Raw genomic sequence first — 25,459 nt, 5'->3', positions numbered from 1 at the left:
AGCTGTCGCTCATTCCTGGTTTATCTATAGCACTGGACAGTTTATCACTCTTTCCTTCTTGAAACACTTTCTTCACGTGGAGAGGGACCAACTGTCCTAGTGTGTCCCAATCTCTGAAAGTCCATGGACCAGGAAACCCCTCAGTCCAACAAACTGGAACAGACACTTGGTCACTCTACCTTTGGGACATGAGTTTTCCTAGGTTCTCCTTCTCCTTTGCAGAGCCCTAGGGTTCAGTCCTAAAAGAGCTTCTCTCCCCAATCTGAATTTACTCCCATATGATCTCATCTATGCGCATGACTTTAAATACCTTCTTTTTCTTTCTTTTTAAAATTATAGCTATGTATCTGTAACCTTTGCCCTGATATTCAGGTTGATTTTTCCAATTACATCTCAGCGTTGCACCTTGGTGATCTAACAGGCCTCTCAAACATCACAAATTCAAAATTACTTAACTTTCCTGCCGATCTGCTCTTCCCGTATTTTCCAGGTCTGTGCATCTCAGCAAGTGGCGATTCCACTCCACCAGGTGCCCAGGGCAAAATCTTTGGAGTCAATGTTGATTTCTCTCTTTTTCTTACATCCTGCATATTATCTATCAGAAAATCCTATCCACTTTACTTCTGAAATATATCCAGAATCCAACCACTTCTCACCTTTTCTACTGCCACCACCCTATTCCAAAGCAGCACCATTGTTTTGTTGAGTTACTGTGACAATTTCCTAACTGCCCTCCCAACCCCGGTCTATTCTTCACTTAGCAGCCAGAGTGATCTTTATAAAAAGAACCCTATAAGCAACCTTTATAATAAAAATTCTGATGGTGCTGAGTCTGTGCTTCCGGTGACTTCCCATCTTAATCCAAGTAAGAGACAAAGTTCTCCCATGGCCTCTGAGGCCGATGACCCAGCCTTGATTCCTCTTCCATCTCATCTCCTATTGCCCACTCTGCTCAGCTCACTGTCTGCATCCTTCCTGTTTCTGGAGCATGTCATATGCTCTTGCTCTGGGGACTTTGCTCTTGCTGTTCCTTCTAAATCGAATATTCTTCCTTCAAATACCTGTTAAGTTCATTCAGAATTCTTCCCAAGTGTCTCCTTTCCAGACCTCCAAGCCTCCACAGACCACTCAGTCTAAAATATAGTGCTCTCTTCTGTGTCACTCTCTATTCCCTATCCACGTTTCATTCTTCAAAGCACTTACTACCCCTTGAGAGAGTCTACATTCACTTATTTGTCTACGTCTCTCATTCCAGAATGTAAGCTCATGAAGACAGACACTTTGTTACATTCACTACTGTATCCCCAGCTCCTAGAGCAATTCCTGGCACAGAGTGAGACCCAATACATGTTTCCTGAGTAAATGAATATGGAAAGCAATCCTCTTGGCTCTCTACTATCTTTAAGTAAACAGAGCAGAAGGCAGTAAAGTTCCTCTGGCTTCAATATTTCAAAGTACTTCACGGCTTAGATTAAGGAATACTTCCCTGTTTCCACCAATGGCAATCTTCCACTGATGCCACTGCATGGAAGGTACTGACATGCCATGATGGACATCAATCTAATCTTACCAAGACTGACTTGATTCCTCTGCTTTTCAGTGACAGTAATGAAATTCACGCTCTGCGTGCAGGGTGGCACTCTTTCATTTTGCCTTCCACTGTGAATCTGCATGAAAATTGTAATGAAATCTTCATTTTCCATCATGTCCCCTCCAGTGAAATCAATGAAACCTAAAGATAGTCCAACTTCTTTGAAAGATGAAGCACAAAAGAAAAACAAAAAAGACCATGTTTATCGAGTGAGCCACCATTTAGGTCATCCTTAGTGGTTAAAAAAAAAAAAGGTTGTTTTATTGCAGAGAAGCTTAAACACGAAACAAAAAAGAATGCTTTCCAAGGAATGAGACCTTCTTTTTTCTTTCCCCTGTAACTGTTATATACAAACATGTCGTGTAACCATAGTGTTTTGATTTATATCCAGGATGTGGCTTTCTACATCCTTCTCTTCAGCCAGAGCTGTTACGATCCAGCTGATTCCTTCCATTTTACTTCAAAGTTTTTCTCTTCTCACTTTTAAAAATAACACTTTTCCTCTATAAAAATGTAAGTTAAGTTATTAACCATGCACACAGTATCTCAAATCCTTTCTAACTTAGGGCAAAGAAGACCTACCTTTCTTCTTTTGTACGCTTTACTCTCCTTTCTACTTTGAATAATCAGAAAGATAGTTTTACTATTTTACGGTTTCATCTTAAAGAAGACAACTAATATATAGTTGTTTGCCTTTATAGATGACTGGCATCAGAGGGGCTCTGGCCAACCTACTCACATAGCTGTGGCAACGGAGAATTCCAGGGCCAATGGGTGATGCACAGGTGATGCTATTCACAAGCCCCTCTTTGGCACTGGCCGCAAAGGACTCTGATGGCAGTATTAGGTGTGTCAAAAAGACCCAGGGCAAGTCTGTAATCATTGCATTTTGTTTTATAAAACCAACTCTAAATGGTGAATCCTCTTCATATTCAAAAATGCAAAATTTTAAAATATTTTATCTACTTTGAAAATGCATGTTTACACAATCACCACAGCTAACATTTACAATTAGGGTTAAAAAAACAAAAACCCAGTAACACCACACATACGCACGTGCACACACACATACCCACAAAATCAAACGCAACCTTCCTCTCCCTTGATTTATCAGATTTATGACAGAATCCGCTATATTTATATAAAAATATATTCACAGAATTAGCAAGTAGTCCTCGCTTACTACATTTTCTGAAATTCAGAGCAACCAGGACAACAAAAGAAACTTTACTTTTCTTATGTTCTTCCTCCTATTTGGACTACTTCTATCTATCAACACATAGGTTCTTTAAATGACCCTCAACCTGGACCACATGTTAAAGTCCCATGAAACTTTAAAATACTGATACCTGGACCCCAACTCTAGGGATTTTGATGTAATTGTTCTACAACAGGCCACAGGTATGTTTCTAATGGTCTCAGGTGATTCTAATGAGAGCCAGGTCTGAGAACCTTCCTCTAAATCTTCTCAACCTCCCCCTTTAAGCCTTTACCTCCTATTTTATCTTGGATCTTCTCTCCTCTGAACACCCACCACACCCAAAGCCAGCATGGATTCTCCGTATTATCTGCCTTCCCAAATATATTATAAGGCCCTTAAGAGGCAAAACCATCTCCTATTCATCGTCTTGAAATCTCCCACAGTGTCTCCACAGTGCCAAATAAACAGACAGCAACATTAGCCTCTATGTACACAGCATCTGTTTTATCATTCTATGTTAACCCTAACAGGGGTAGCATTACTATGCCCGTACTGCACATGAAGAAACTGAAGCCTTCATCAAGGTTACTTAACTTGCCCCAAATTATGAGTGACAGTTACGCTCCACCCCAGATCCATCTGACTGCAAGTTCCAGCCTCTTGCAAAACAACAACAAGGTATAATTGATTGGGTTTTAAATAACTTGGTGCCAGTTTCCAAAAAGCACATGAAAAGATGTTCAACATTGCTAATTATTAGAAAAATTCAAATCAAAACTACAATGAGGTTTCACCTCACATTGGTCAGAAAGACCATCATCAAAACGTCTACAAACAGTAAATGCTGGAGAGGGTGTGGAGAAAAGGGAACCCTCCTACACTGTTGTTGGGAATGTAAATTGGTGCAGCCACTATGGAGAACAGTATGGAGGTTCCTTAAGAAACTAAAAATAGAACTACCATACGATCCAGCAATCCCACTCCTGGGCATATATCTGGAGAAAACCATACTTCAAAAAGATACAAGCACCCCAATGTTCATTGCACCACAATTTACAATAACCAAGACATGGAAGCAACTTAAATGTCCATCAACAGATAAATGGATAAAGAAGATGTGGTACATATATACAATGGAACACTATTCAGCCATGAAATGAATGAAATAATGCCATTTGCAGCGACATGGATGGACCCAGAGATTACCATACTAAGTGAAGTAAGTCAGAGAAAGGCAAATATCCTATGATATCACTTAGATGTGGAATCTTAAAAAATGATACAAATGAACTTATTTACAAATCAGAAACAGACTCACAGACTTCGGAAACAAACTTATGGTTACTAAAGGGGAAAGGGGGTGGGTGGATAAATTAGGAGTTTGGGATTAACAGATACACACTACTATATATAAAATAGAAAGTCAACAAGGACCTACTGTATTCCACAGGAAACTCTACTCAATATGCTTTAATAACCTATATGGGAAAAGAATCTGAAAAAGAATGAATATATGTATATATGTAACGGAATCTCTTTGCTGTACACCTGAAACTAGCACAGCATTGTAAATCAACTCTACTTCAATATAAAATAAAAATTAAATTAAAATAAATAAATAACGTGGTGCCAATTAAATACTTTTAAAAATTAAACATTTATATCAGCATGTGGGGTTGTTGAAATGGTGGTTCTATAAACAAAGGTAAGGGAAATAAAGGTCAAAATGCACTTAATCAAATTTTCCCATTGTCTAAAATCATACAATGAACAGTCTATGGCTTCTCATTTAAGAAAAGTTTTTTTAAAGGTGCTTCAGGGTGAGAGTCTTTAGGTGATAAACTACTCCTCTGCCTTGCCAGAAATAAATCTTCCTGAAATGTCCCATTATCTTTCTATGACACAAAATATTTTTTTTAAGGGAAAGGGAAATCACCATGTACGTGGATGATTTTTTGTTGGAGGAACCTTCATTCGGGAAGATGACTCAAGGGAAAGAACAGCCACTTCATTCTGACATTACAAGAAGACCAGCAGGTAAACATTAGGGTGCTGGGATTTCCTGAGCAGTCCTTGCATTTAAAAAACAAAAGAGGAATCAAATGCAGACTTTTGCTCCCTCATATGCCACCTGCCCTTCAGGCAGTTAACAAGAAGAAGCAGGGTCAGCACACTGTGCTGAAGCTGGGGTAGAGGTCTGGGGGAAAATATTCAGAAGACTAAACTGGAATTAACCAGGAGAAATACGTTTTAAAGGCTATTTATTTGCAAATAGAACCGGGTAGAAATTATGACAGGACCACATGATTCATGTATAGTTAAACATTTTTGCTTATTTCTTTGACATATTCTATTAGAAGTTAAGCCACATGTTAACTCTACCACCTAGCTAATGAAATAATTCATCCAAATGCACTTTTGTCAAAACCTGATGACGCAGCGTAACTACCAAAAGAACGCCTGCAAAAATAAGAAACAATTTTTAAAATTTGTGACTTTAAATAAAAAAGATTTCTCCTGAAGAAATTTCAGGCTGCAGCTGGTGTGTAGCTAAGGGGTTAAAGCCTCTGAGTTAAACTTCCTTAAAGCCTCTTAATAGTGAGGTCCACACTATTTCTCAAGACAACTATTCCAGAAAGTTGCAGTCTGAATTTACAAAGAAGCAAAGCACCAAACCCCACCTCCCGCACCTCGTTTAAGATTTTAAAATGTATCCAGTCACTTTTTTTTTTTTTTTGCGGTACGCGGGCTTCTCACTGTTGTGGCCTCTCCCGTTGCGGAGCACAGGCTCCGGACGCGCAGGCTCAGCGGCCATGGCTCACGGGCCCAGCCGCTCCGCGGCATGTGGGATCATCCCGGACCGGGGCACGAACCCCTGTCCCCTGCATCGGCAGGCGGGCTCTCAACCACTGCGCCACCAGGGAAGCCCTCCAGTGACTTTTTAACTTCATTTCGCATATTTTGAAAGACAATTTGAGTCAGAAATTAAAAAAAAAATTTTTTTTGGTTTTCAATGAAATCTATACCAGCACCACATGAAACCAAAAAGCATATCTAATTTATCTTGGATTAAAGCATATCTAATCATCTGAAAGCACGGACATTATGCCCTTGGTGTGCTTTTATTATAATCTGTGATCTGAAACAGACAGGAAAAGTACAACTAAAAAGGGCAGTTGAACAAGCCACCGAAGTCATAAGTAGATTTTTTAAAGAACTGTCATCGAAAGTTACCTCTTGCAGTAAAAGGTGCTATACATTTTTTAGTACTACTATTTCATCAGTGACACAACACACAAATTATCCTACTGAAAGAACCACAAATCACTCCAGTAAACATACCTTTAAAAGATACACAGTTACACGGCGTGGAAAACTGTTACAGGAGACAAAATGGCGGCTACAGGAAACCGAGTGGAAGGTTACAAAATTTCTAAGAGCAGAAGTGGTTTTGAAGTAATAAGTGAGAAAGAAAAAAATAACCTAACCTCCTTAAGATAACCAAGAGAACGAGCAAGAAAGTGGGGCTGTGCTGTGAGGGGAAGTGAGTACAGTGGAGGCTGCAGCTCTCTTAAAAAGGAAGTGAAGACTCACTTCTGGTTTTATAAACTATCTCATTTAAGTCAGATTTAACCCACTGGGCACACGCCTCGCATTTAGTCCTCAAATAACATAACATATGTATACACACTCAACAATTGGCGTTAATATAAAAATGTAGGCAATCTTCAACTTAAAAGGGGGAGTGTGTTTTAAAAATGAAGGTTTGTACTGTCTGATTCCATGGACATGAAGTTCCAGAGAAGGCAAAATTATGATGACAGAGGTGTATTGGTGATTGCCTAGGGCTGCTGGCTGAGGGCTGGGAGAGGAGACCCACTGCAAAGGGGCATGACGGGGCTTTTTTAGGGTAAAGAAACAGTTCTATATCTTGTCTGAGTACAGGTTAACTATAAATTGGCCAAATTCCTCAAACACCTACAAATGAGTGAAATTTTATTGTATGTAAATTACACTTCCAAAAAAATTATTTAAAAAGCTTAAGGTTCATAACTTGACTTTTCAGATTTGGGAATACATTTTTTTTCCAATAAAAGCATGTTACAAATGGTTTTAAGTTTCCAGGCTAATCCTTCCCCTCCCCAAAATATGAATCATAATTTGGGTGAAATCAAATAGCCCGGAAGTCCACTGAGTCCAGAGACTTCAGAATCATAGTCCCTGGAGATCCACTTTGTATTCCCAGCCCTAGTGGACGGAGGGAGAGAGGGGAATTGATGTCAAAAAGCAGTGCAGAGCCAGGAACTGGTGGTTGGTGATGTAAGGGATCGGTGGGAAAACCTAAGACTCAGGAAGCAAAAGATTATGCTGGGCACTTCTGCCCTTGACCATTCTCTAAGCAAACCTGTAACTCATACTTACTAGTTGAAGAGAGGGGAAGCCAGAGGTACTTATGCTTTGTCGATGGTACTGGCCAAGGTTTGGTGGGAGGGTAAACTGTTTCCTTATTTCCGCAGAAGAATACCTTGGGTTAAAACAGAAAAATCTAAATGAAGTGGTAATTTTAAAACATCATCACAATTATAGATACAATCTTTGATAGCATGTTATAAAACTTATTCCTTAGCCGGGTGACTGGCAGAACTGACTAAAATGTCCTCAGTGGCCTGTGGGTAGACACTAGAGCTTTTGGGTGATAATATACGCTCTTGAGAAGTTCACAGAAGCCAGGATGCCTGCAGTTATGGCTCTTGCCCAATACTGGAAGGATGACAGCATGAGGAGGAAGAAGAGTTTGCAGCCCAAGGAAAAAATCCAGGGCACTTGGCTCTTTCTTCCCAGGCCATTCAAAGGCATTTTCTCCACATGAGGACATCTGGCCTCTGATGAGAGCCCTTTAAACCCCAAGCCGTCATCTTGAACCAGTCACTCTCCTTTCAAGCAGCTGAGCCCTTATGGTCGCTGCCTGCTTTCACAGAAAATGCCAGTGACCTTTTAAATGAACACTTCCACCTCCCCACAGGCACCTGAGATGCTACCTGGAATTCCAAGGACTGTATTCGTTCCAAACCACTCCTAGTGAGTGACCCTTTGAGTCAGCCGCAGTGACACTGCTGAGCCCTCAGACAACATCCCTGTAGCCGGGAACCGAGCAAAGGGGAGTCGCTCTTCACTGTCTACGCACACCTGCTGGCAGGAGTTACCGACAAGTGATATCCCGATTATGAGCAGGTTGACTTTTGTGCGCTCACTTTTTGGTAATTTGTTTGTAACTCAGAACACATTTTCTCATTAAGTCAGTCTTTGGTATCTGGATTCTTAGCCTAGTTCACAAAAGTGTACTTAAACCACAATGAGGCCACTATAGAAAATAACTAGAAACTGGCATTACTGAGGATCAAATGAGACCCTATTTGAAACATGCTGCATGTCCAACAAAGAGATATACACGTTTTTAAAATTATAACTTAAAATAAAATATTTAAATATTATAAGTAAATCTTATTATATTTTCTCCATTATAAAGTATGCTAGGGCATCATTATTAATTTTTCTGCATGATGAGGTTTCTGACATGACCTGCCTGGCTCCCAATCTTAGTAATGTGGGGCATCCAGGAAAGAGGCAGGAAACCTGTCCTGGCCGCACCTGTGGCATCCATTCTCCCAACCCAAGAGCACCTCAATCTCCTTTCAGGATTGGCACACTCATGTTGTACAGGTATAACCACAAATCAAAGGGATGAGCACATAGCCCAACGTAAGACAATTCTCTCGCCTTTCCAGGATCCTGAATGATGAATGGATATAAGAAAGGAAGAAAATGGCTGGAGCACATTCTTGTCAGCAGTGGCCCCTTTACACTATGATGCAATGAGATGTGAACCCCCAGAGAAGTTACAGCAGCCCGTAGTAATTGTACTCCTTCATTTCCCGAAGTATTTTCTTTCTCTATTTTTTTAAAGTATGAGAAAATACTAGGATAAGGAGTAAGTAGTCTATTATCCATCAAGGAAATGCAAATCAAAATCACAATGAGTTACCACTTCACAACCACTAGGGTGGATAAACCAGAAAAAAGATGGGCAGTAATGAGTACTGGTGAGGACATGAAGAAATTGAAGCAGTCATACATTGTTGGTGGGAATGTAAAATTGTGTACCTGCTTTGGAAAACAGTCTGGCAGTTCCTCAGAAAGGTAAACATAGAGCTCCCATATATCCCAGCAAACCCACCCCTAGGTTTATATCCAAGAAAAAGGAGAACATACTTCCACACAAAGCTTATACATAAATGCTCATAGCAGCATTATTTACGGTAGCCAAAATGTGGAAACAACCTAAATGTCCATCACCTGATGAATGGATAAACAACATGTGGTATATCATACATGGACTACATTCAGCAATAAAAAAGTGAAAGAGTTTAAAAAAAAAAAAAAGTAAAATATAAAAAGATACTATAAAAAAAAAAAGTGAAAGAAGTACTGATACATACCACAGCATGGATGAACCCTGAAAACATTACATTCAGTCGAAGAAGCTAAACCAAGAGACCACATGTTGCATAATTCCTTATATGAAATGTCCAGAATAAGCAAATCTATAGAGGAATGGGACTGAGGTTTCTTTTAGGGGTAATGAAAATGTTCTAGAATTAATTGTTCTGAGGCATGCACAACTCTGTGAATATACTAAAAAGCACTGAATTGTGTATATGTGTGAATTGTGTGGTACCTGAATTATTTCTAAATAAAGCTGATAGAGATATAAATGTGTGCTGTGTATGTGTGTGTGTGTGTGTGTGTGTGTAAGTACTCTACAGAGACAAGAGCGAAGGCAAGAATTTAGCACGATCAAGAATGGAGGAAAACTTTCAGATTTTGATCCCCGGCGCTCAGTACTCTCATTTTCATTACAAGTTGGCAGTCACCATTTCTAAAAAAATCAACAGCCTAGGCAACTATCCAAAACAAAAGGCCCATCTTGCATAACCACATTGTATCTTGTTTCTGGCATCACGGGAACCCAAGCCAGCAGAGCAATCACTTATCTGCTTATTTCAGAAGGTGACCGTAGTCACGAAGGGCAGAGACATCCAAGCAAAGTCGTTTTCTGTGACTGGGCTGACTTTTCACAGATAAGACTGACGGCTCCTGTGATTTCTGCTTCCAGGTCTTCCCCCCAGGGCCTCTCAAATAATGAGTTTTAGTTTTCTGGCCATTCTCAAGCCTTTCCTGTCATAGACCAGAGGGGTCTACCTGAATTGGGAATATCTGAAAACGTTCATGAAAGTGAACACGCCAACATGAAGTGGCATCGTGAGAGAATCACAGAACGGCAGGAGGTACAGGTTCTTGCTTTCATTTTGAAGTACAGTTGGCTGTCTAACAAAGCTGCAATACGTTTTTTTTTTTTTTTCTTTTTTTGCGGTACGCGGGCCTCTCACTGTTGTGGCCTCTCCCGTTGCGGAGCACAGGCTCCGGACGCGCAGGCTCAGCGGCCATGGCTCAAGGGCCCAGCCGCTCCGCGGCACGTGGGACCTTCCCGGACCGGGGCACGACCCCGCGCCCCCTGCATCGGCAGGCGGACTCCCAACCACTGCGCCACCAGGGAAGCCCTGCAATACGTTTGTCATCAAATGCCATCAGAATGTTCCTGCTCCCCAGCCCTGCATAAACAGCTGGAGTTCCTGTTTCAACCCTTCACATAAGCTTCCTGATTCAGAGCTATATAACTCATCTTTTTCCCTGACATGTCAAGCCTGCCCCAAGCCTATTTCCTATCCCTGCAGAATCAATCCTACAAAAGGCGATTAAACCTGTCCCTTCAAAACCATCAAATAAGGATATGAATTGTCTGTCCTTAAAATGAAAACACTGAATCATCACACGTGGAATGAATTGCTTTGTATTCACTTAAAGAACTTCAAAATAAAATAGCTCTGGAGAGGCCCTACGCACATTTAAACTAGCAAAAACAGGCTGGAATGATAAAATTACATGTTGGTCAAGCTGTGGGAAAACCCCTGTGGGGTTGTATATTGGTGTCGTGTCTTTGGAAAATAATACTGTAACATGTGACAAGAACTCTAAAACTGTCGTTACTCTTTCATGGGAATATACCCCATGGAATTTATACAGACAAAAATATAATTTGAACAAAAATGAACATAAGAACTCTGTATATGATAGCAGATAATTGAATGCATCCAATGCAATTGAATGCAATCCAATGCATCCAACATTAGGGAGAACACTAAGTACATAACAGCATAAAATACATGAAATATGATTTTACCATTTAAATATTTGTATGGAATGTACATAAAGAAAGAAGTTAAAAGTAAAAAGTAATATGAGGAATTGAATACAAATATTCAACAATATATGTATAAATAAATATACCAGAAGGTTCAGAAATGTTTCTGGTAGTTATATAGAGGAAGTTTAATAACTACCCAATTCAGCTCTTTCTCCTATAAAGTTGCTTAAAGTCATCATTTAAAAAACCAGTGTGTACCTATAAAGTGCCATGCAGGCATAGATGCACTACTGGGGATTTTTAAAAATTATGTAAATATCAGCTATTAAATTTACTGATACGGAACACAAATAAGAGAACCCAACCAGGGAAAGAGCTCCTATAGGTGTGGTGTCCATGCAGGTATTACATGGGGGTTTTATTTCCTCTGCATTTGAGTCTCAGATCAAATTCAACATGTCTAAGATAATTTTTATGATGCCAGATTTATATTACATTTCCCTGATGAGCCAAGATAGCCTTCTTCTAATAACCTGAAATGCTTTATAAATATTATCTTCTTTATTTCTGCAAATGTCGATACCCCTACTCTGGGGTCAGAATGGTAGAATGGGGTGGGTAGCAAAGCTCTCTATTTTTATTCAGATGGACACGTTGTTGTGATGTATACAGCTGGAACTAATTATCAGTGGAATTAATGATTGGGCAGAGCTTGCTAAGTGTGGACTATGGGGCATTTGCATCAAATCATCAGCTACTTAGGAAAAAGGCAGATTCTTAGACCCTGCCCCACTCTTGTGGTGCAGCCTGGAAAAAATGCATTTTTAACCAGCACCTCCAGGTGATTTTCATGTCCAAGAAAGCGTAAGATTCACTGATGGGGCAAGTCTATGAGAGAGTGGTTGGTTGATTCATTCATTCGTAAAAACACTGAGGGCACACACAGTGCCAGACTCTCTGCCAAGTGCTAGGGACTTGAAGTCCAAGAAAACACTGCTGCTGCTCCTGGAAGTTCAGTCTAGTAGGTGGGAGGGCGGAGGGAAGATGGATAATTGAATAATTATAATACAACATGATAAGCATGTATTATACACAGGAATGTGCACAGTGCCTTGTGAGCAAAGAGGAGGGAGTTACTAACTCAGTCTCAGAATGCTTAGGAGGCTTCCAGGAAAAGGGGACTTTGGAACCATATTTTGGGAAAAAAAAATCAGTAGGAACAGGCCTAATTGGAAAAAAAAATGCATTTCAAGCATTTTTTTAACCATTTCATGACATCTAGACATTAGGTTTCTATACTCCTACTTCAAGTATTTTAACCCTACATTTTAATAGGGCAGTATTTGGGCTGCCCTGTTTCTTTACAACAGACATAGCTAGAAGAGCAAAGAAAAAGAGTGTGAACTCAGTGACCTAGCCCTGAGCGTTGCCATTTGCCAGCTGTTTTGAATTCAAGTACATCAGTTAACCAAGCTGGGTTTTAGTTTCATGACATGTAAAATGAAGGGGCTGGGCTATACGATCTCCTGGGCACCTTTCCAGCTCTAACTGGCAAAGATGCTTAAGCCTCTCCAAGTGGAACGATCGGCACCGTCATCTACACCAGCAGCTCCGCTAGGAAACCGAACAGCCCCAGAAGGCTTCTCACTGGCTGTCATCCCTAAAAGAAAATTCTTTCACACTGTATGCTGGTATGGCCAGCAGCCAAAATGGTTGGGAGGATTTTAAAACTGATTCAAGAAAAAAACCTTGTCTATAAGAGTTTAAAGAGGTTTAGGGTCTTCCTGAATCTGACATGTTTTAAACAATAGTGAAAGGAGTGGAATAAAGAAAAGCAAACGTATAATTTACTCTTAGTTTACATATAGTTACTCTTAGTAACTAACAACTGACTATAAAACACTCAACAACTACAGTGTAAAGTACACAGCTGGTAACAAATAATAATTAGAGACATTTGTTGGTAGCATATATATGGATGTAGCCACAAGCACACTGTATAATTAAACCCTGCCAAAGAGGCACTGTTCAGAACTAGAAATGATTTACACCAAGTAAATGGTGAAAGAATGTTACCCCCCAAACTTCCTGAATTATAAGTTTAGGGCAGTGCTGTATAAAAACAATACTAAAGCTTTTAAAATTTGCTGTATGTATGTAGAAAAACTAGCTCTGAATGATGTAAAAAACACAGGGTTGGATCACAGTTTGGGGCATGGATAACATCTGAAAACACAGAGCTGGCTCAAGAGTGAGTAGTTCCTGGAGTTGACCATATAAAAATAATCTAAGGCTTTTTCTGAGATGCATCCTCAGATACTTTTAGTGAAGTACATCTTTAAATTTAAAAGGCTACAAAATGAATTTCTGTGGCAAAATCTATATTTATATAATGTTATGTAATATATAATATACAGCTATAGATATATATATCATATTATATATGTATTAATAATATTATACATTATTTATATATCTATAAATAATATTATCTATTATTTCTATATCTATATCTATCTATCTCCATCCTTGCATATACATACATGCATACGTTTTGAGCAATGAATTCCTCAGAAGTTCATCATGCTGAGGTTTCAAAATAAATATTTCAAGTTTTAGAGTTTCTCATATTTTCCATCTCTTCTCATAAACAGACATGCCATAAATGTACAACTTCTGTAAAGATGATTCAACAGGTGGAAACATGACTACAAACAGAAGTTTGCCCCTATTAACAAGCTGTGGAACTTGTTTCTCCCTCACAGGGGAGGCCCAGATCCCTTTCACTTGGAAAATTCCTCTGCATTTATTAGATGACTGCAGTGTTTGAGGATTCCTGCAGCAAGCCCAGAGAAGAAGGATTACTCAGTGTCTTCAGTGATTCTCTAAGGGATCTCCTCCCCACAGCCCCCAGATACCACCTTGTAAGTTAGTTTTTCTCCTGCCATTATCACCACCTACTAGTGAGGCAGCATAATCATCTAAAAGAACACCTGTAAATACTGAGTATTTTTTATTTGTAACTGGTTGTTAAAAAGGGGTTCTCCAGAAAAATGTGTTGAGACATAAAGAAACAGATCTAACATATGTAAACTGAAGTCCCGAAAGAAGAAGAGAGACATAACAGGAGCAGAAGTAACATTTAAAGAAAACTTGCTGACAAAAATAACCAAGACCAACGTTTGTAAAACTCTACAAACACCAATCAGAATCAATACAGAATAAAGCAGAAACTAACACACCATTGTAAAGCAATTATACTCCAATAAAGATGTTAAAAAAAAATCAATACAGAGAAAATCAAACCTAGACCCATCATAGTAAAACTGCTGAAAATCAAAGAGAAATTTTAATTAACTAATTTATTTACTTATTATTTATTTATTTTTGGCTGTGTTGGGTCTTCTATGCTGTGTGCAGGCTTTCTCCACTTGCAGCAAGTGGAGGCTACTCTTCATTGTGGTGTGTGGGTTTCTCATTGTGGTGGCTTCTCTTGTTGCAGAGCACAGGCTCTAGGTGCACAGGCTTCAGTAGTTGCAGCATGCAGGTTCAGCAGTTGCGGCACACGGGCCCTAGAGTGCATGGGCTTCAGTAGTTGTGGCGCATGGGCTCACTAGTTGTGGCCTTCAGGTTCAGTAGTTTGGCTCGCAGGCTCTAGAGTGCAGGCTCAGTAGTTGTGCTGCATGGGTTTAGTTGCTCTGTGGCAAGTGGGGTCTTCCCAGACCAGGGCTCGAACCCGTGTCTCCTGCATTGGCAGGTGGATTCTTTAATGACTGTGCCACCAGGGAAGTTCCCCAAAGAGAAATTTTAATGCTCTTAAAAAACATTTGGGGAAAACACACACTACCTTGGAAGTGGAATAGTAAGAGTAATAACTGAATTCTCAACTGAAAAAGTAAAGTCCAAAACCAATGCAATGTCAATCTTTAAACTGTTGAAAGAAAACAACTACCAATATAGAATTTTCTACCCAGTGAAAATATCCTTCATAAATAAAGGATAAAGATTTCATCAGATAAACAAAAACTGAGAGAATTTATTACCAACAGAGTCATACTAAAAGAAATAGTAAAGAGAGTTCTTCAGGCAGAAGGAAAGTGATCCCAGTTGGAAGCACAGAAGTGCTGAAAGCAATGAAGTGCATCAAAAGGGTAAATATGTGAGTAAATCTAAATGATAATGACTGTAAAAAATAATGATAATAATGTGGAATTTAAAATAGACTTAAAATACACATCAACAATTATATAAAAGGTGGGGGGGTAAATGGAGTTCATATATTCTAAAGTTCCTGCATTGTCTATGAAATGATAAAAAACACTAATATTAGAATTTTAGTAAGTCAAGTATGGATTGTAACCTCTATGGAAAGAAGAGACAGATTGAAAAATAGAAAAAAAAAAAAAGTAGAAGCGTACATTTAAACTCAAATAAAGCCTTGAACACAGGACCTGAAACCATAAAAGTCCTGAAGAAAACACAGGTAATGAGCTCCTGGACATAGGCCTTGGCAATGATTTTTTTAATCTGACTCCAAAAGCCTAAGCAACAAAAGCAAAAATAAACAAGTGGGACTACATCAAACCAAAAAGTCTTTGAACAGTAAAGGAAACTATCAACAAAATGAAAAGGCAACCTGATGAATGGAAGAAAATATTTGCAAATCATATACCTGATAAAGGGCTAATATCCAAAAATATATAAAGAACTCCTACAACTCAACAGCAAAAAAAAAAAAAACCAATCTGATTTTAAAATGGGCAGAAGATCTGAATAGACATTTTCCAAGAAAAAGAAAGGTACATGAAAAGATGCTCAACATCCTTAGTCATCAGGGAAACGCACATCAAAATCACAATGAGATAGCACCTCACATCTGTTAGAATGGCTGTTACCAAAAAGACAACAAATAACAAGTGTTGTCAAGGATGTGGAGAAAAGAGAACCCTTGTGCACTGTTGGTAAGAATGAAAATTCGTGCAGCCACTATGGAAAGCAGTATGGAGTTTCTTCAAAAAATTATGAATAGAGCTTCCATATGACCCAGCAATCCCACTTCTGGATATTTATCCAAAGAAAATGAAAACACTACTTCAAAAGGATATATGCAACCCCATTTTCACCACAGCACTATTTACAATAGCCAAGATATGGAAACAACCTAAGTGCCTATCAACGACTGAATGGATAAAGCAATTATACAGATACCCAGAACTGCACCCTGAAAGCACATCAGATATTCTTTATTCAGGTGAGAAAACTGAAATGCAAAATTATTTAACAACTATCCTAAGTCACACAGGCCAGGGTCTTGCTGCTCCAGCCTGGCGTCAGGCCTGAGCCTCCGAGGTCGGAGAGCCGAGTTTAGGACATTGGACCACCAGAGACCTCCCGGCCCCACGTAATATCAATTAACATCAGCTCTCCCAGAGATCTCCGTCTCAACGCTAAGACCCAGCTCCACCCAATGGCCTGCAAACTCCAGTGCTGGACATCCCATGCCAAACAAAGAGCAAGACAGGAACACAGCCACACCCATTAGCAGAGAATCATACCAAGAGAATTATACTGCCTAATTAGCAGTATAATTAGCAGAGAATCATACTGCCTAAAATCATACTAAGCTCACAGACACCCCAAAACACACCACAAGATGCGGTCCTGCCCACCAGAAAGTCAAAATCCAGCCCCAACCACCAGAACACAGGCACCGGACCCCTCCACCAGAAAGCCTACCCAAGACACTGAACAAACCTCACCCACTGGGGGCAGACACCAAAAACAAGGGGAACTACGAACCTAGAGCCTGCGAAAAGGAGACCCCAAACGCAGTAAGTTAAACAAAACGAGAAGACAGAGAAATATGCAGCAGATAAAGGAGCAAGGTAAAAACCCACCAGACCAAACAAATGAAGAGGAAATAGGCAGTCTACCTGAAAAAGAATTCACCATAATGATAGTAAAGATATCCCAATCTTGGAAATAGAATGGAGAAAATACAAGAAACATTTAACAAGGACCTAGAAGAACTAAAGAGCAAACAAACAACAATGGTGAACACCACAATAAATGAAATAAAAAATTCTCTAGAAGGAATCAATATCAGAATAACTGAGGCAGAAGAATGGATAAATGACCTGGAAAATAAAATAGTGGAAATAACTACCACAGAGGAGAATAAAGAAAAAAGAATGAAAAGAATTGAGGACAGTCTCAGAGACCTCTGGGACAACATTCGAATTATAGGGGCCCCAGAAGGAGAGAAAAAGAAAGAGTCTGAGAAAATATTTGACAAGATTATAGTTGAAAACTTCCCTAACATGGGAAAGGAAATAGTTAATCAAATCCATGAAGCGCAGAGTCCCATACAGGATAAATCCAAGAAGAAACAAGCCAAGACACATAGTAATCAAACTATCAAAATTTAAATACAAAAAAAAATATTAAAAGCAACAAAGGAAAAGAGACAAATAACATACAAGGGAATCCCCATAAGGTTAACAGTTGATCTCTCAGCAGAAACCCTGCAAGCCAGAAGAGAGTGGCAGGACATATTTAAAGTGATGAAAGGGAAAAACCTACAACCAAGATTGCTCTACCCAGCAAGAATCTCATTCAGATTCGATGGAGATATTAAAACCTTTACAGGCAAGAGAATTCAGCACCATCAAACCAGCTTTACAGCAAATGCTAAAGGAACTCTTCTAGGCAGGAAATACAAGAGAAGGAAAAGACCTACAAAAACAAACCCAAAACAATTAAGAAAATGGTAATAGGCACATACATATCTATAATTACCTTAAATATAAATGGATTAAATGCTCCAACCAAAAGACATAGACTTCCTGAATGAATACAAAAACAAGACCCGTATATATCCTGTCTGCAAGAGATCTACTTCAGACCTAGGGACACATACACACTGAAAGTGAGGGGATGGAAAAAGATATTCCATTCAAATGAAATCAAAATAAAGCTAGAGTAGCAATTCTTATATCATATCAGACAAAAGAGACTTTAAAATAAAGACTATTACAGGAGACAAAGAAGGACACTACATAATGATCAAGGGATCAATACAAGAAGATAATATAACAATTGTAAATATAGGTGCACCCAACATAGGAGCTCCTCAGTACTTAAGGCAAATGCTAACAGCCATAAAAGGGGAAATCGACAGTAACACAATCATAGTAGGGGACTTTAACACCCCACTTTCACCAATGGACAGATCATCCAAAATGAAACCAAATAAGGAAGCAAAGCTTTAAATGATACAATAAAGTCAATTAAGATGGACTTAATTGATATTTATAGGACATTCCATCCAAAAACAACAGAATACACTTTCTTCTCAGGTGCTCACGGAACACTCTCCAGGATAGATCATATCTTGGGTTACAAATCAGGTCTTGGTAAATTTAAGAAAATTGAAGTCATGTTAAGTATCTTTTCCAACCACAATGCTATGACACTAGATATCAATTACAGGAAAAAAACTGTAAAAAATACAAATACATGGAGGCTAAACAATATGCTACTAAATAACCAACAGATCACTGAAGAAATCAAAGAGGAAATCAAAAAATACCTAGAAACAAATGACAGTGAAAACACGACGGCCCAAAACCTATCACATGAAGCAAAAGCAGTTCTAAGAGGGAAGTTTATAGCAATACAATCCTACCTCAAGAAACAAGAAAAATCTCAAATAAACATCTTAACCCTACACCTAAAGCAATTAGAGAAAGAATAACCAAAAAAACCCCAAAGTTAGCAGAAGGAAAGAAATCATAAAGATCAGATCAGAAATAAATGAAAAAGAAATGAAAGACATGATAGCAAAGATCAATAAAACTAAAAGCTGGTTCTTTGAGAAGATAAACAAAATTGATAAACCATTAGCCAGACTCATCAAGAAAAAAAAGGGAGAAGACTCAAACCAACAGAATAAGAAATGAAAAAGGAGAAGTAACAACTGACACAGCAGAAATACAAAGGATCATGTGAGATTACTACAAGCAACTCTATGCCAATAAAATAGACAACCTGGAAGAAATGCACAAATTCTTAGAAAAGCACAATGTTCTGAGACTGAACCAGGAAGAAATAGAAAAAATAAAGAGACCAGTCACAAGCATTGAAACTGAAACTGAGATTAAAACTCTTCCAACAAACAAAAGCTCAGGACCAGTTGGCTTCACAGGCAAATTCTATCAAACATTTAGAGAAGAGCTAACACCTATCCTTCTCAAACTCTTCCAAAATATAGCAGAGGGAGGAACACTCCCAAACTCATTCTACGAGGCCACCATCACCCTGATACCAAAACCAGACAAAGATGTCACAAAAAAAGAAAACTACAGGGCTTCCCTGGTGGCGCAGTGGTTGAGAGTCCGCCTGCCGATGCAGGGGACGCGGGTTCGTGCCCCGGTCCAGGAAGATCCCACATGCCGCGGAGCAGCTAGGCCCGTGAGCCATGGCCGCTGAGCCTGCGCGTCCGGAGCCTGTGCTCCGCAACGGGAGAGGCCACAATAGTGAGAGGCCCATGTACCGCAAAAAAAAAAAAGAAAGAAAGAAAACTACAAGCCAATATCACTGATGAACATAGATGCAAAAATCCTCAACAAAATACTAGCAAACAGAATCCAACAGCACATTAAAAGGATCATATACCATGATCAAATGGGGTTTATCCCAGGCATGCAAGGATTCTTCAATATATGCAAATCAATCAATGTGATACACCATATTAACAAATTGAAGGATAAAGACCATATCATAATCTCAATAGATGTAGAAAAATCTTTTGACAAAATTCAACACCCATTTACGATAAAAACTCTCCAGAAAGTGGGCATAGAGGGAACCTACATCAACATAATAAAGGCTATATATGACAAACCCACAGCCAACATTGTTCTCAGTGGTGAAAAACGGAAACCATTTCCTCTAAGATCAGGAACAAGACAAGGGTGCCCACTCTCACCACTATTATTCAACATAGTTTTGGATGTTTTAGCCATGGCAATCAGAGAAGAAAAAGAAATAAAAGGAATCCAAATTGGAAAAGAAGAAGTAAAGCTGTCACTGTTTGCAGATGACATGATACTATACATAGAGAATCCTAAAGATGCTACCAGAAAACTACTAGACCTAATCAATGAATCTGGTAAAGTAGCAGGATACTAAATTAATGTACATAAATCTCTGGCATTCCTATACACTAATGATGAAAAATCTGAAAGTGAAATTAAGGAAACACTCCCATTTACCACTGCAACAAAAAGAATAAAATACTTAGGAATAAACCTACCTAAGGAGACAAAAGAAGTGTATGCTGAAAACTATAAGACACTGATGAAGGAAATTAAAGATGTTACACACAGATGGATAGATATACCATGTTCTTGGATTGGAAGAATCAACATTGTGAAAATGACTATACTACCCAAAGCAATCTACAGATTCAGTGCAATCCCTATGAAACAACCAGTGGCATTTTTCACAGAACTAGAATAAAAAATTTCACAATTTGTAGGGAAACACAAAAGACCCCAAATAGCCAAAGCAATTTTGGGAAAGAAAAACGGAGCCAGAGGAATCAGGCTCCCTGACTTCAGAATATACTACAAAGCTACAGTAATCAAGACAGTATGGTACTGGCACAAAAACAGAAATATCAATCAAGAGACAGGATAGAAAGTCCAGAGATAAACCCATGCACCTATGGTCACCTTATCTTTGATAAAAGAGGCAAGAATATACAATGGAGAAAAGATAGCCTCTTCAATAAGTAGTGCTGGGAAAACTGGACAGCTACACGTAAAAGAATGAAATTAGAACATTCCCTAATACCATACATAAAAATAAACTCAAAATGGATTAAAGACCTAAATGTAAGGCCAGACACTATAAAACTCTTAGAGGAAAACACAGGCAGAACACTCTATGACATAAATCACAGCAAGATCCTTTTTGATCCACCTCCTAGAGTAATGGAAATAAAAACAAAAGTAAAGAAATGGGACCTAATGAAACTTAAAATCTTTTGCACATCAAAGGAAACCATAAACAAGATGAAAAGACAAACCTCAGGATGGGAGAAAATATTTGCAAATGAAGCAACTGACAAAGGATTAATCTCCAAAATATACAAGCAGCTCATGCAGCTCAAAAGCAAAAAAACAAACAACCCAATCCAAAAATGGGCAGAAGACCTAAGTAAACGTTTCTCCAAAGAAGATATACAGATTGCCAACAAAGACATGAAAGGATGCTCAACATCACTAGTCATTAGAGAAATGCAAATCAAAACTACAATTAGGGGCTTCCCTGGTGGTGCAGTGGTTGAGGGCCTGCCTGCTAATGCAAGGGACATGGGTTCGAGCCCTGGTCTGGGAAGATCCCACGTGCCGCGGAGCAGCTAGGCCCATGAGCCACAACTACTGAGCCTGCATGTCTGGAGCCTGTGCTCCGCAACAAGAGAGGTCACGACAGTGAGAGGCCCGCGCACTGCGATGAAGAGTGGCCCCCGCTTGCCACAACTAGAGAAAGCTGTTGCACAGAAACGAAGACCCATCACAGCCAAAAAAAAAAAAAGAAAAAGAAAAACTACAATGAGGTATCACCTTGCACCAGTCAGAATGGCCATCATCAAAAAATCTACAAACAATAAATGCTGGAGAGGGTGTGGAGAAAAGGGAACCCTTTTGCACTGTTTGTGGGAATGTAAGTTGATACAGCCACTATGGAGAACAGTATGGAGGTTCCTTAAAAAACTAAAAATAGAACTACCATATGACCCAGCAATACCACTACTGGGCATATACCCTGAGAAAACCATAATTCAAAAGATACATGTATCACAATGTTCAATGCAGCACTATTAACAATAGGACATGGAAGCAACCTAAGTGTCCATCGACAGATGAATGGATAAAGAAGATGTGGCACATATATACAATGGAATATTACTCAGCCATAAAAAGAAATGAAATTGAGTTATTTGTAGTGAGGTGGATGGACCTAGAGTCTGTCATACAGAGTGAAGTAAGTCAGAAAGAGAAAAACAAATACCGTATGCTAACACGTATATATGGAATCTAAAAAAAAAAAGAGGTTCTCATGAACCTAGGAGCAGGACAGGAATAAAGACGCAGACGTAGATAATGGACTTGAGGACACGGGGAGGGGGAAGGGTAAGCTGGGACGAAGTGAGAGAGTGGCATTGACATATATACACTACCAAATGTAAAATAGATAGCTAGTGGCAAGCAGCTGCATAGCCCAGGGAGATCAGCTCAGTGCTCAGTGACCACCTAGAGGGGTGGGAGAGGGAGGATGGGAGGGAGACACAAAAGGGAGAGGATATGGGGATATATGTAAACACATAGCTCATTTACTTTGTTATACAGCAGAAACTAACAACATTGTGAAGCAATTATACTGCAATAAAGCTGTTCAATAAAAAGAAATTACACACACACACACACACACACACACACACACACACACACAGAGGAATATTATTCAGCCATAAAAAGGAATGAAATCTTGCCATTTGCGACAACATGGATAGATTTCAAGGGCATCATGCTAGATGAAATAAGTCAGAAAGAAAGAGGAGAAAAGACCACAGGATCTCCCTTATATGTAGAATCTAAAGAAAGACCCCAGGATCTCCCTTATATTTAGAATCTAAAACAAACAAAACAATCAAGTTCATAGATACAGAGAACAGGTTAGTGGTTGCCAGTGGTGGGTGTGGGTTGAAAGAAATGGGTGAAGGGGATCAAACGTTAAAGAAATAGGACGTCATACACAGTTTCAAAGTATAGCAATGTTGTTAGGTCAGTGCCAGGTGATTTGCCTAAGTATAAACCTTTCTGTTTTTAATAGAAATGGACATTTACTTCAGAATTTTACCTGGGATTCATCTTGCTCATTTCTGAAAACCAAGAAAGAAAGTGAAAACTGTAATGATTTATAACATACTGAGACTTTTATGTATAACGATCTCACTTACTCCTCAAAATAACCTAGGGAAATAGGTAGATAAGCTGTATTACCCTCATATTTGAGATAAGTTATGTAAGTTTTAGGAAGGAAAAGGCTCAAGAAAAAGAAAATAATTCAAATATATCAGTGATTACATTAAATATAACTAGGTTAAATTCTCCAATTAAAAGACAAACACCATCAGATTACATTAAAAAGAACTATAAGCTACAGATCAGGAGAAAACTCTAATTAGAAAAGATACATGCACCACAATGTTCACTGCAGTACTATTTACAATAGCCAAGACATGGAAGCAACCTAAGTGTCCACTGACAGATGAATGGATAAAGAAGATGTGGTACATATATACAATGGTATATTACTCAGCCATAAAAAAGAATGAAATAATGCCATTTGCAGCAACATGGATAGACATTATCATACTAAGCAAAGTACTCCAGACAGAGAAAGGCAAATATATGATATCACTTACATGTGGAATCTAAAATATGATACAAATGAACTTATTTACAAAACAGAAACAGACTCACAGACATAGAAAGCAGGTTTATGTTTACCAAAGGGGAAAGGGAGTTGGGGAGGGATAAATTAGGAGTTTGGGATTAGCAGATACAAACTACTATATATAAACTAGATAAACAACAGTATATAAACTGAATCACTTTGCTGTACACCAGAAACTAACACAACATTGTAAATCAACTATATGTCAATTAAAAAGAAAAACCATATGCTACTTAACAAGAGTCATACTTTATTTTTAACAGATTTATTGAGGTATATTTGACATGCAATATACTGCACATATTTAAGGTGTACTATTTATAAGTTTAATGTAGATATACACCCATGAAACTATCACTGCAATCACAGTTTCCTCATGCTTCTTCTTAATCTTTCCCACTCCCTCCCCCTAGGTAACCTATTTGCATTTGGTCACTATAGACTAGTTTGCATTTTCTAGAATTTTATATAAATGGAATCAGACAATATATCTCTTTTTTGTCTGGCTTCTTTCACCCAGCATAATTATTTTAAGATCCATCTATGCTGTAGTGTATATCAGTAGTTCATTCCCTTTCATTACAGAGAAGTATTTCATTGCATAACTATACCAAAATTCGTTTATCCATTCACCTGTTGATGCACATTTGAGTTATTTCCAGGTTTTGGCTATTACAAATAAAGCTGCTATGAACATTCATGTGTAAGTCTTTATATGGACATAGTCTTTCATTTCTCTTGGGTAAATGCCTAGATGAACTGTTTACAAAGTCGTGGGAAAAAGTTATGCAAAAATAGCCAAGAGAAAGCTTGTGTAGCTATAGTAATACCAGACAAAAAGGACTTTAAGGCAGACACATGACTACAAAGGTGACATTTCCTAAATGTTCAAGGATCAATTCACCAGAAAGATATAGCAATTATAAATATGTATGTACCAAGTAATAAAGGCTCAAAATGTATAAAACAAGAACTGTAGAAGAGGAGAAATATTAAATCCACAATTACAGTGAAAGATTTTAACATACCTCATTCAGTAAGCAATAGAACATGTAGATTAAAAAAATTAGAGATATGTAGGATTTGAACATGATAAACTTGATCTAATTGACTTATATAGAAAACACAACATCTTATGACAAAGTACACATTCTTTTTGTGCACAGTGAACCATTTACCAAAATTGACCACATCCTGGGCCATAAAGCAAATCTCAACAAATTTCAAAGGTCAGAAATCATATAGAGCAGGTAGTCTGACACCAGAGTGGAATTAAACTAGAAATCAATGAAAACAAACTAGCTTTCTAAATATTTGCTTATTTTTGCCAATGGCATAAAATTAAGCATCATCTCCTTTATGTTTCTGCACATAGGCTGAATAAATGGATTTTTCAAAACTGATTAAAAACTAAAAAAAGAGAGAAAAACTATATATAATACCTAGACATAGCAATAGTTATAAACTATTCTATTTTTATTTTGAGTATGTAATATTTTTGTATTTTTAAATATAAAAAGTATTAAAAAAAGAACACTGTAAAATATCTCCCTCATAATTTTGTCTGCCAGTTATGCAGGTGCCCTCCCCATAGACAATCCACATAACAGTTTCTTGTGTACCTTTTGTGCATATAGAATATACACACAAATACATGTATATATTCTTTCCTCCATCTTCTTTACACAAATGAGAACACAATACTTGAGATTCATCTACGTTGTAGTGTGGACCAATAGTTCATTCTTTTTTTTATGGAGTATTACATTGTGTATGGATACACCACAATCTGTTTATCATTCATGATTTATCCATTCATACCACAATCTGTTTATCCCGTCCACAATCTGTTTATCCATCATCTGTTTTTCATCTA

The 25,459-nt window shown here is 38.4% G+C and overlaps 1 protein-coding gene across 1 annotated transcript in view; it reads right to left on the bottom strand.

Moving 5' to 3' along the window:
- DOCK8 (dedicator of cytokinesis 8) overlaps positions 1-7,270 on the bottom strand; it is a 172,284-nt gene extending 165,014 nt beyond the window's left edge. Inside the window, exon 1 of the mRNA XM_082655932.1 lies at positions 7,215-7,270. The gene's annotated coding sequence lies outside the window, so the exon portion shown is untranslated. The remainder of the gene's footprint in view (positions 1-7,214) is intronic.
- Between the last annotated feature and the right edge of the window lie 18,189 nt (positions 7,271-25,459).

The sequence above is a fragment of the Grampus griseus genome (assembly GCF_964374135.1).
Source record: "Grampus griseus genome assembly, chromosome: 6".
Taxonomy (NCBI): Eukaryota; Metazoa; Chordata; class Mammalia; order Artiodactyla; family Delphinidae; genus Grampus; species Grampus griseus.
This window is presented reverse-complemented; position numbering and strand designations above follow the sequence as displayed.